This window comes from Mixophyes fleayi, chromosome 3 (assembly GCF_038048845.1).
Source record: "Mixophyes fleayi isolate aMixFle1 chromosome 3, aMixFle1.hap1, whole genome shotgun sequence".
Lineage (NCBI taxonomy): Eukaryota > Metazoa > Chordata > Amphibia > Anura > Limnodynastidae > Mixophyes > Mixophyes fleayi.
The window spans coordinates 132,784,360-132,791,859 of NC_134404.1; the positions used below are offsets into that span (position 1 = coordinate 132,784,360).

The 7,500-nt window shown below is 47.5% G+C and overlaps 1 non-coding gene and 37 pseudogenes across 1 annotated transcript; all 38 read right to left on the minus strand.

Moving 5' to 3' along the window:
• The window catches only part of LOC142146677 (5S ribosomal RNA), a 119-nt pseudogene extending 56 nt beyond the window's left edge, over nucleotides 1-63 (minus strand).
• A 74-nt stretch (nucleotides 64-137) lies between these two features.
• LOC142146424 (5S ribosomal RNA) lies at nucleotides 138-256 on the minus strand (annotated as a pseudogene).
• Nucleotides 257-338: 82 nt separating this feature from the next.
• On the minus strand, nucleotides 339-457 carry LOC142146704 (5S ribosomal RNA; annotated as a pseudogene).
• An 82-nt stretch (nucleotides 458-539) lies between these two features.
• LOC142145882 (5S ribosomal RNA) lies at nucleotides 540-658 on the minus strand (annotated as a pseudogene).
• An 81-nt stretch (nucleotides 659-739) lies between these two features.
• LOC142146206 (5S ribosomal RNA) lies at nucleotides 740-858 on the minus strand (annotated as a pseudogene).
• An 81-nt stretch (nucleotides 859-939) lies between these two features.
• On the minus strand, nucleotides 940-1,058 carry LOC142146120 (5S ribosomal RNA; annotated as a pseudogene).
• Nucleotides 1,059-1,129: 71 nt separating this feature from the next.
• LOC142146767 (5S ribosomal RNA) lies at nucleotides 1,130-1,248 on the minus strand (annotated as a pseudogene).
• Nucleotides 1,249-1,329: 81 nt separating this feature from the next.
• LOC142145908 (5S ribosomal RNA) lies at nucleotides 1,330-1,448 on the minus strand (annotated as a pseudogene).
• Nucleotides 1,449-1,530: 82 nt separating this feature from the next.
• LOC142146019 (5S ribosomal RNA) lies at nucleotides 1,531-1,649 on the minus strand (annotated as a pseudogene).
• A 72-nt stretch (nucleotides 1,650-1,721) lies between these two features.
• On the minus strand, nucleotides 1,722-1,840 carry LOC142145390 (5S ribosomal RNA; annotated as a pseudogene).
• Nucleotides 1,841-1,922: 82 nt separating this feature from the next.
• On the minus strand, nucleotides 1,923-2,031 carry LOC142146458 (5S ribosomal RNA; annotated as a pseudogene).
• An 82-nt stretch (nucleotides 2,032-2,113) lies between these two features.
• On the minus strand, nucleotides 2,114-2,232 carry LOC142146768 (5S ribosomal RNA; annotated as a pseudogene).
• Nucleotides 2,233-2,315: 83 nt separating this feature from the next.
• LOC142145874 (5S ribosomal RNA) lies at nucleotides 2,316-2,434 on the minus strand (annotated as a pseudogene).
• A 273-nt stretch (nucleotides 2,435-2,707) lies between these two features.
• LOC142146770 (5S ribosomal RNA) lies at nucleotides 2,708-2,826 on the minus strand (annotated as a pseudogene).
• Nucleotides 2,827-2,909: 83 nt separating this feature from the next.
• Nucleotides 2,910-3,028, minus strand: LOC142147909 (5S ribosomal RNA; annotated as a pseudogene).
• An 81-nt stretch (nucleotides 3,029-3,109) lies between these two features.
• On the minus strand, nucleotides 3,110-3,228 carry LOC142145716 (5S ribosomal RNA; annotated as a pseudogene).
• Nucleotides 3,229-3,310: 82 nt separating this feature from the next.
• Nucleotides 3,311-3,429, minus strand: LOC142146786 (5S ribosomal RNA; annotated as a pseudogene).
• An 81-nt stretch (nucleotides 3,430-3,510) lies between these two features.
• Nucleotides 3,511-3,629, minus strand: LOC142146559 (5S ribosomal RNA; annotated as a pseudogene).
• Nucleotides 3,630-3,701: 72 nt separating this feature from the next.
• LOC142146425 (5S ribosomal RNA) lies at nucleotides 3,702-3,820 on the minus strand (annotated as a pseudogene).
• An 82-nt stretch (nucleotides 3,821-3,902) lies between these two features.
• On the minus strand, nucleotides 3,903-4,021 carry LOC142146612 (5S ribosomal RNA; annotated as a pseudogene).
• An 82-nt stretch (nucleotides 4,022-4,103) lies between these two features.
• On the minus strand, nucleotides 4,104-4,222 carry LOC142145708 (5S ribosomal RNA; annotated as a pseudogene).
• Nucleotides 4,223-4,304: 82 nt separating this feature from the next.
• LOC142145579 (5S ribosomal RNA) lies at nucleotides 4,305-4,423 on the minus strand (annotated as a pseudogene).
• An 82-nt stretch (nucleotides 4,424-4,505) lies between these two features.
• LOC142146459 (5S ribosomal RNA) lies at nucleotides 4,506-4,614 on the minus strand (annotated as a pseudogene).
• An 83-nt stretch (nucleotides 4,615-4,697) lies between these two features.
• Nucleotides 4,698-4,816, minus strand: LOC142145341 (5S ribosomal RNA; annotated as a pseudogene).
• A 94-nt stretch (nucleotides 4,817-4,910) lies between these two features.
• On the minus strand, nucleotides 4,911-5,029 carry LOC142145801 (5S ribosomal RNA; annotated as a pseudogene).
• A 71-nt stretch (nucleotides 5,030-5,100) lies between these two features.
• LOC142146771 (5S ribosomal RNA) lies at nucleotides 5,101-5,219 on the minus strand (annotated as a pseudogene).
• An 81-nt stretch (nucleotides 5,220-5,300) lies between these two features.
• LOC142145909 (5S ribosomal RNA) lies at nucleotides 5,301-5,419 on the minus strand (annotated as a pseudogene).
• Nucleotides 5,420-5,501: 82 nt separating this feature from the next.
• On the minus strand, nucleotides 5,502-5,620 carry LOC142145800 (5S ribosomal RNA; annotated as a pseudogene).
• An 83-nt stretch (nucleotides 5,621-5,703) lies between these two features.
• Nucleotides 5,704-5,822, minus strand: LOC142146235 (5S ribosomal RNA; annotated as a pseudogene).
• A 72-nt stretch (nucleotides 5,823-5,894) lies between these two features.
• LOC142146426 (5S ribosomal RNA) lies at nucleotides 5,895-6,013 on the minus strand (annotated as a pseudogene).
• Nucleotides 6,014-6,095: 82 nt separating this feature from the next.
• Nucleotides 6,096-6,214, minus strand: LOC142146746 (5S ribosomal RNA; annotated as a pseudogene).
• An 82-nt stretch (nucleotides 6,215-6,296) lies between these two features.
• Nucleotides 6,297-6,415, minus strand: LOC142145620 (5S ribosomal RNA; annotated as a pseudogene).
• Nucleotides 6,416-6,497: 82 nt separating this feature from the next.
• On the minus strand, nucleotides 6,498-6,616 carry LOC142145630 (5S ribosomal RNA; annotated as a pseudogene).
• An 82-nt stretch (nucleotides 6,617-6,698) lies between these two features.
• On the minus strand, nucleotides 6,699-6,817 carry LOC142145950 (5S ribosomal RNA; annotated as a pseudogene).
• An 83-nt stretch (nucleotides 6,818-6,900) lies between these two features.
• On the minus strand, nucleotides 6,901-7,019 carry LOC142147700 (5S ribosomal RNA). The gene has a single exon (XR_012690810.1). It is a non-coding gene; the product is annotated as a 5S ribosomal RNA (ribosomal RNA).
• An 81-nt stretch (nucleotides 7,020-7,100) lies between these two features.
• LOC142145560 (5S ribosomal RNA) lies at nucleotides 7,101-7,219 on the minus strand (annotated as a pseudogene).
• Nucleotides 7,220-7,300: 81 nt separating this feature from the next.
• Nucleotides 7,301-7,419, minus strand: LOC142146277 (5S ribosomal RNA; annotated as a pseudogene).
• A 72-nt stretch (nucleotides 7,420-7,491) lies between these two features.
• The window catches only part of LOC142145119 (5S ribosomal RNA), a 119-nt pseudogene continuing 110 nt past the window's right edge, over nucleotides 7,492-7,500 (minus strand).

Below are 7,500 nucleotides of genomic sequence, written 5' to 3' on the forward strand. Positions count from 1 at the left end.
GACCCTGCTTAGCTTCCAAGATCTGACAAGATTGGGCTTGCTCACTGTGGTGTGGCTGTAGGTATTTTTTGCCTACTGACCTACATCTCAAAACCAGCATTGAAGGAAGCAAGAACAAGAGAGAGAGAAAAAAAAAAGGCCTACAGCACCTGGAACTCCCAGGTTGCCTCACATCCAAGTACTAACCAGGCCCGGCCCTGCTTAGCTTACAAGATCAGACGAGATTGGGCTTGTTCAGGGTGGTGTGGCTGTTGGTGTTGGTTGCCTACTGAACTACATCTCTTATAAATCTCAAAACCAGCATTGAAGGAAGCAAGAACAAGAGAGAGTAAAAAAAAGGCCTAAGGCACCTGTTATTCCCAGGTGGTCTCCCATCCAAGTACTAACCAGGCCTGGCCCTGTTTAGCTTCCAAGATCAGACAAGATTAGGCTTTGTCAGGGTGGTGCGGCTGTAGGTGTTGGTTGCCTACTGACCTACATCTCTTATACATCTCAAAACCAGCATTGAAGGAAGCAAGAACAAGAGAGAGATAAAAAAAGGCCTACAGCACCTTGTTTTCCCAGGTGGTCTCCCATCCAAGTACTAACCAGGCAAAGCCCTGCTTAGCTTCCAAGATCAGATGAGATCGGGCTTGGTCAGGGTGGTGTGGCTGTAGGTATTGGTTGCCTACTGACCTACATCTCTTATACATCTCAAAACCAGCATTGAAGGAAGCAAGAACAAGAGAGAGAAAAAAAAGGCCTACAGCACCTGGTATTCCCAGGTGGTCTCCCATCCAAGTATTAACCATGCCCAGCCCTGCTTAGCTTCCAAGATCTGATGAGATTGGGCTTGTTCAGGGTTTTGTGGCCGTGGGTATTGGCTGCATTCTGACCTACATCTCTTATACATCTCAAAACTAGCATTGAAGGAAGCAAGAACAAGAGAGAGAAAAAAAAGGCCTACAGCACCTGGTATTTCCAGGTGGTCTTCCATCCAAGTATTAACCAGGCCCGACCCTGCTTAGCTTCCAAGATCTGACGAGATTGGGCTTGCTCACTGTGGTGTGGCTGTAGGTATTTGTTGCCTACTGACCTACATCTCAAAACCAGCATTAAAGGAAGCAAGAACAAGAGAGAGAAAAAAAAAGGCCTATGGCACCTGGTATTCCCAGGTGGTCTCCCATCCAAGTACTAACCAGGCCTGGCCCTGTTTAGCTTCCAAGATCAGACAAGAATAGGCTTGGTCAGGGTGGTGCGGCTGTAGGTGTTGGTTGCCTCCTGACCTACATCTCTTATACATCTCAAAACCAGCATTGAAGGAAGCAAGAACAAGAGAGAGAAAAATAAGGCCTACAGCACCTGGCATTCCCAGGTGGTCTCTCATCCAAGTATTAACCAGGCCCGGCCCTGCTTAGCTTCCAAGATCTGATGAGATTGGGCTTGTTCAGGGTGTTGTGGCCGTGGGTATTGGTTGCCTACTGACCTACATCTCTTATACATCTCAAAACCAGCATTGAAGGAAGCAAGAACAAGAGAGAGACAAAAAAAGGCCTTCGGCACCTGGTATTCCCAGGTGGTCTCCCATCCAAGTACTAACCAGGCCCGACTCTGCTTAGCTTCCAAGATCTGACGAGATTGAGCTTGCTCACTGTGGTGTGGCTGTAGGTATTTGTTGCCTACTGACCTACATCTCAAAACCAGCATTGAAGGAAGCAAGAACAAGAGAGAGAAAAAAAAAAGGCCTACAGCACCTGGTATTCCCAGGTGGTCTCCCATCCAAGTATTAACCAGGCCCAGCCCTGCTTAGCTTCCGAGATCTGATGAGATTGGGCTTGTTCAGGGTGTTGTGGCCGTGGGTATTGCTTGTCTACTGACCTACATCTCTTATACATCTCAAAACCAGCATTGAAGGAAGCAAGAATAAGAGAGAGACAAAAAAAGGCCTACGGCACCTGGTATTCCCAGGTGGTCTCCCATCCAAGTACTAACCAGGCCCAGCCCTGCTTAGCTTCCAAGATCAGGCTTGTTCAGAGTGGTGTGGCTGTAGGTATTTGTTGCTTACAGACCTACATCTCTTATACATCTCAAAACCAGCATTGAAGGAAGCAAGAACAAGAGAGAGAAAAAAAAAGGCCTATGGCACCTGGTATTCCCAGGTGGTCTCCCATCCAAGTACTAACCAGGCCTGGCCCTGTTTAGCTTCCAAGATCAGACAAGAATAGGCTTGGTCAGGGTGGTGCGGCTGTAGGTGTTGGTTGCCTCCTGACCTACATCTCTTATACATCTCAAAACCAGCATTGAAGGAAGCAAGAACAAGAGAGAGATAAAAAAAAGGCCTACAGCACCTGGTATTCCCAGGTGGTCTCCCATCCAAGTATTAACCAGGCCCAGCCCTGCTTAGCTTCTGAGATCTGATGAGATTGGGCTTGTTCAGGGTGTTGTGGCCGTGGGTATTGCTTGTCTACTGACCTACATCTCTTATACATCTCAAAACCAGCATTGAAGGAAGCAAGAACAAGAGAGAGACAAAAAAAGGCCTATGGCACCTGGTATTCCCAGGTGGTCTCCCATCCAAGTACGAACCAGGCCCAGCCCTGCTTAGCTTCCAAGATCAGGCTTGTTCAGAGTGGTGTGGCTGTAGGTATTTGTTGCTTACAGACCTACATCTCTTATACATCTCAAAACCAGCATTGAAGGAAGCAAGAACAAGAGAGAGAAAAAAAAAGGCCTATGGCACCTGGTATTCCCAGGTGGTCTCCCATCCAAGTACTAACCAGGCCTGGCCCTGTTTAGCTTCCAAGATCAGACAAGAATAGGCTTGGTCAGGGTGGTGCGGCTGTAGGTGTTGGTTGCCTCCTGACCTACATCTCTTATACATCTCAAAACCAGCATTGAAGGAAGCAAGAACAAGAGAGAGATAAAAAAAAGGCCTACAGCACCTTGTATTCCCAGGTGGTCTCCAATCCAAGTACTAACCAGGCCCAGCCCTGCTTAGCTTCCAAGATCAGATGAGATTGGGCTTGTTCAGGGTGGTGTGGCTGTAGGTATTGGTTGCCTACTGACCTACATCTCTTATACATCTCAAAACCAGCATTGAAGGAAGCAAGAACAAGAGAGAGAAAAAAAAGGCCTACAGCACCTGGTATTCCCAGGTGGTCTCTCATCCAAGTATTAACCAGGCCCGGCCCTGCTTAGCTTCCAAGATCTGATGAGATTGGGCTTGTTCAGGGTGTTGTGGCCGTGGGTATTGGTTGCCGACTGACCTACATCTCTTATACATCTCAAAACCAGCATTGAAGGAAGCAAGAACAAGAGAGAGACAAAAAAAGGCCTTCGGCACCTGGTATTCCCAGGTGGTCTCCCATCCAAGTACTAACCAGGCCCGACCCTGCTTAGCTTCCAAGATCTGACGAGATTGGGCTTGCTCACTGTTTTGTAGCTGTAGGTATTGGCTGCCTTCTGACCTACATCTCTTATACATCTCAAAACTAGCATTGAAGGAAGCAAGAACAAGAGAGAGAAAAAAAAGGCCTACAGCACCTGGTATTTCCAGGTGGTCTCCCATCCAAGTATTAACCAGGCCTGACCCTGCTTAGCTTCCAAGATCTGACAAGATTGGGCTTGCTCACTGTGGTGTGGCTGTAGGTATTTGTTGCCTACTGACCTACATCTCAAAACCAGCATTGAAGGAAGCAAGAACAAGAGAGAGAAAAAAAAAAGGCCTACAGCACCTGGAACTCCCAGGTTGCCTCACATCCAAGTACTAACCAGGCCCGGCCCTGCTTAGCTTACAAGATCAGACGAGATTGGGCTTGTTCAGGGTGGTGTGGCTGTTGGTGTTGGTTGCCTACTGACCTACATCTCTTATAAATCTCAAAACCAGCATTGAAGGAAGCAAGAACAAGAGAGAGTAAAAAAAAGGCCTATGGCACCTGTTATTCCCAGGTGGTCTCCCATCCAAGTACTAACCAGGCCTGGCCCTGTTTAGCTTCCAAGATCAGACAAGATTAGGCTTTGTCAGGGTGGTGCGGCTGTAGGTGTTGGTTGCCTACTGACCTACATCTCTTATACATCTCAAAACCAGCATTGAAGGAAGCAAGAACAAGAGAGAGATAAAAAAAGGCCTACAGCACCTTGTTTTCCCAGGTGGTCTCCCATTCAAATACTAACCAGGCCAAGCCCTGCTTAGCTTCCAAGATCAGATGAGATCGGGCTTGTTCAGGGTGGTGTGACTGTAGGTATTGGTTGCCTACTGACCTACATCTCTTATACATCTCAAAACCAGCATTGAAGGAAGCAAGAACAAGAGAGAGAAAAAAAAAGGCCTACAGCACCTGGTATTCCCAGGTGGTCTCCCATCCAAGTATTAACCATGCCCAGCCCTGCTTAGCTTCCAAGATCTGATGAGATTGGGCTTGTTCAGGGTGTTGTGGCCGTGGGTATTGGTTGTCTACTGACCTACATCTCTTATACATCTCAAAACCAGCATTGAAGGAAGCAAGAACAAGAGAGAGACAAAAAAAGGCCTACGGCACCTGGTATTCCCAGGTGGTCTCCCATCCAAGTACTAACCAGGCCCAGCCCTGCTTAGCTTCCAAGATCAGGCTTGTTCAGAGTGGTGTGGCTGTAGGTATTTGTTGCTTACAGACCTACATCTCTTATACATCTCAAAACCAGCATTGAAGGAAGCAAGAACAAGAGAGAGAGAAAAAAAAGGCCTACAGCACCTGGTATTCCCAGGTGGTCTCCCATCCAAGTACTAACCAGGCCCGGCCCTGCTTAGCTTCCAAGATCAGACGAGATTGGGCTTGTTCAATGAGATGTGGCTGTATGTATTGGCTGCATGTATTGGCTGCATTCTGACCTACATCTCTTATACATCTCAAAACTAGCATTGAAGGAAGCAAGAACAAGAGAGAGAAAAAAAAGGCCTACAGCACCTGGTATTTCCAGGTGGTCTCCCATCCAAGTATTAACCAGGCCCGACCCTGCTTAGCTTCCAAGATCTGACGAGATTGGGCTTGCTCACTGTGGTGTGGCTGTAGGTATTTGTTGCCTACTGACCTACATCTCAAAACCAGCATTAAAGGAAGCAAGAACAAGAGAGAGAAAAAAAAAGGCCTATGGCACCTGGTATTCCCAGGTGGTCTCCCATCCAAGTACTAACCAGGCCTGGCCCTGTTTAGCTTCCAAGATCAGACAAGAATAGGCTTGGTCAGGGTGGTGCGGCTGTAGGTGTTGGTTGCCTCCTGACCTACATCTCTTATACATCTCAAAACCAGCATTGAAGGAAGCAAGAACAAGAGAGAGAAAAATAAGGCCTACAGCACCTGGCATTCCCAGGTGGTCTCTCATCCAAGTATTAACCAGGCCCGGCCCTGCTTAGCTTCCAAGATCTGATGAGATTGGGCTTGTTCAGGGTGTTGTGGCCGTGGGTATTGGTTTCCTACTGACCTACATCTCTTATACATCTCAAAACCAGCATTGAAGGAAGCAAGAACAAGAGAGAGACAAAAAAAGGCCTTCGGCACCTGGTATTCCCAGGTGGTCTCCCATCCAAGTACTAACCAGGCCCGACCCTGCTTAGCTTCCAAGATCTGACGAGATTGGGCTTGCTCACTGTGGTGTGGCTGTAGGTATTGGCTGCCTTCTGACCTACATCTCTTATACATCTCAAAACTAGCATTGAAGGAAGCAAGAACAAGAGAGAGAAAAAAAAAAGGCCTACAGCACCTGGTATTTCCAGGTGGTCTCCCATCCAAGTATTAACCAGGCCCGACCCTGCTTAGCTTCCAAGATCTGACAAGATTGGGCTTGCTCACTGTGGTGTGGCTGTAGGTATTTGTTGCCTACTGACCTACATCTCAAAACCAGCATTGAAGGAAGCAAGAACAAGAGAGAGAAAAAAAAAAGGCCTACAGCACCTGGAACTCCCAGGTTGCCTCACATCCAAGTACTAACCAGGCCCGGCCCTGCTTAGCTTACAAGATCAGACGAGATTGGGCTTGTTCAGGGTGGTGTGGCTGTTGGTGTTGGCTGCCTACTGACCTACATCTCTTATAAATCTCAAAACCAGCATTGAAGGAAGCAAGAACAAGAGAGAGTAAAAAAAAGGCCTATGGCACCTGTTATTCCCAGGTGGTCTCCCATCCAAGTACTAACCAGGCCTGGCCCTGTTTAGCTTCCAAGATCAGAAAAGATTAGGCTTGGTCAGGGTGGTGCGGCTGTAGGTGTTGGTTGCCTACTGACCTACATCTCTTATACATCTCAAAACCAGCATTGGAGGAAGCAAGAACAAGAGAGAGATAAAAAAAGGCCTACAGCACCTTGTTTTCCCAGGTGGTCTCCCATCCAAGTACTAACCAGGCGCAGCCCTGCTTAGCTTCCAAGATCAGATGAGATTGGGCTTGTTCAGGGTTGTGTGGCTGTAGGTATTGGTTGCCTACTGACCTACATCTCTTATACATCTCAAAACCAGCATTGAAGGAAGCAAGAACAAGAGAGAGAAAAAAAAAGGCCTACAGGACCTGGTATTCCCAGGTGGTCTCCCATCCAAGTATTAACCAGGCCCAGCCCTGCTTAGCTTCCAAGATCTGATGAGATTGGGCTTGTTCAGGGTGTTGTGGCCGTGGGTATTGGGTGTCTACTGACCTACATCTCTTATACATCTCAAAACCAGCATTGAAGGAAGCAAGAACAAGAGAGAGACAAAAAAAGGCCTAGAGCACCTGGTATTCCCAGGTGGTCTCCCATCCAAGTACTAACCAGGCCCAGCCCTGCTTAGCTTCCAAGATCAGGCAAGATCAGGCTTGTTCAGAGTGGTGTGGCTGTAGGTATTTGTTGCTTACAGACCTACATCTCTTATACATCTCAAAACCAGCATTGAATGAAGCAAGAACAAGAGAGAGAGAAAAAAAAGGCCTACAGCACCTGGTATTCCCAGGTGGTCTCCCATCCAAGTACTAACCAGGCCCGGCCCTGCTTAGCTTCCAAGATCAGACGAGATTGGGCTTGTTCAGGGAGATGTGGCTGTATGTATTGGCTGCCTTCTGACCTACATCTCTTATACATCTCAAAACTAGCATTGAAGGAAGCAAGAACAAGAGAGAGAAAAAAAAGGCCTACAGCACCTGGTATTTCCAGGTGGTCTCCCATCCAAGTACTAACCAGGCCCGGCTCTGCTTAGCTTCCAAGATCAGACGAGATTGGGCTTGTTCAGGGAGATGTGGCTGTATGTATTGGCTGCCTTCTGACCTACATCTCTTATACATCTCAAAACTAGCATTGAAGGAAGCAAGAACAAGAGAGAGAAAAAAAAGGCCTACAGCACTTGGTATTTCCAGGTGGTCTCCCATCCAAGTATTAACCAGGCCCGACCCTGCTTAGCTTCCAAGATCTGACGAGATTGGGCTTGCTCACTGTGGTGTGGCTGTAGGTATTTGTTGCCTACTGACCTACATCTCAAAACCAGCATTGAAGGAAGCAAGAACAAGAGAGAGAAAAAAAAAAGGCCTACAG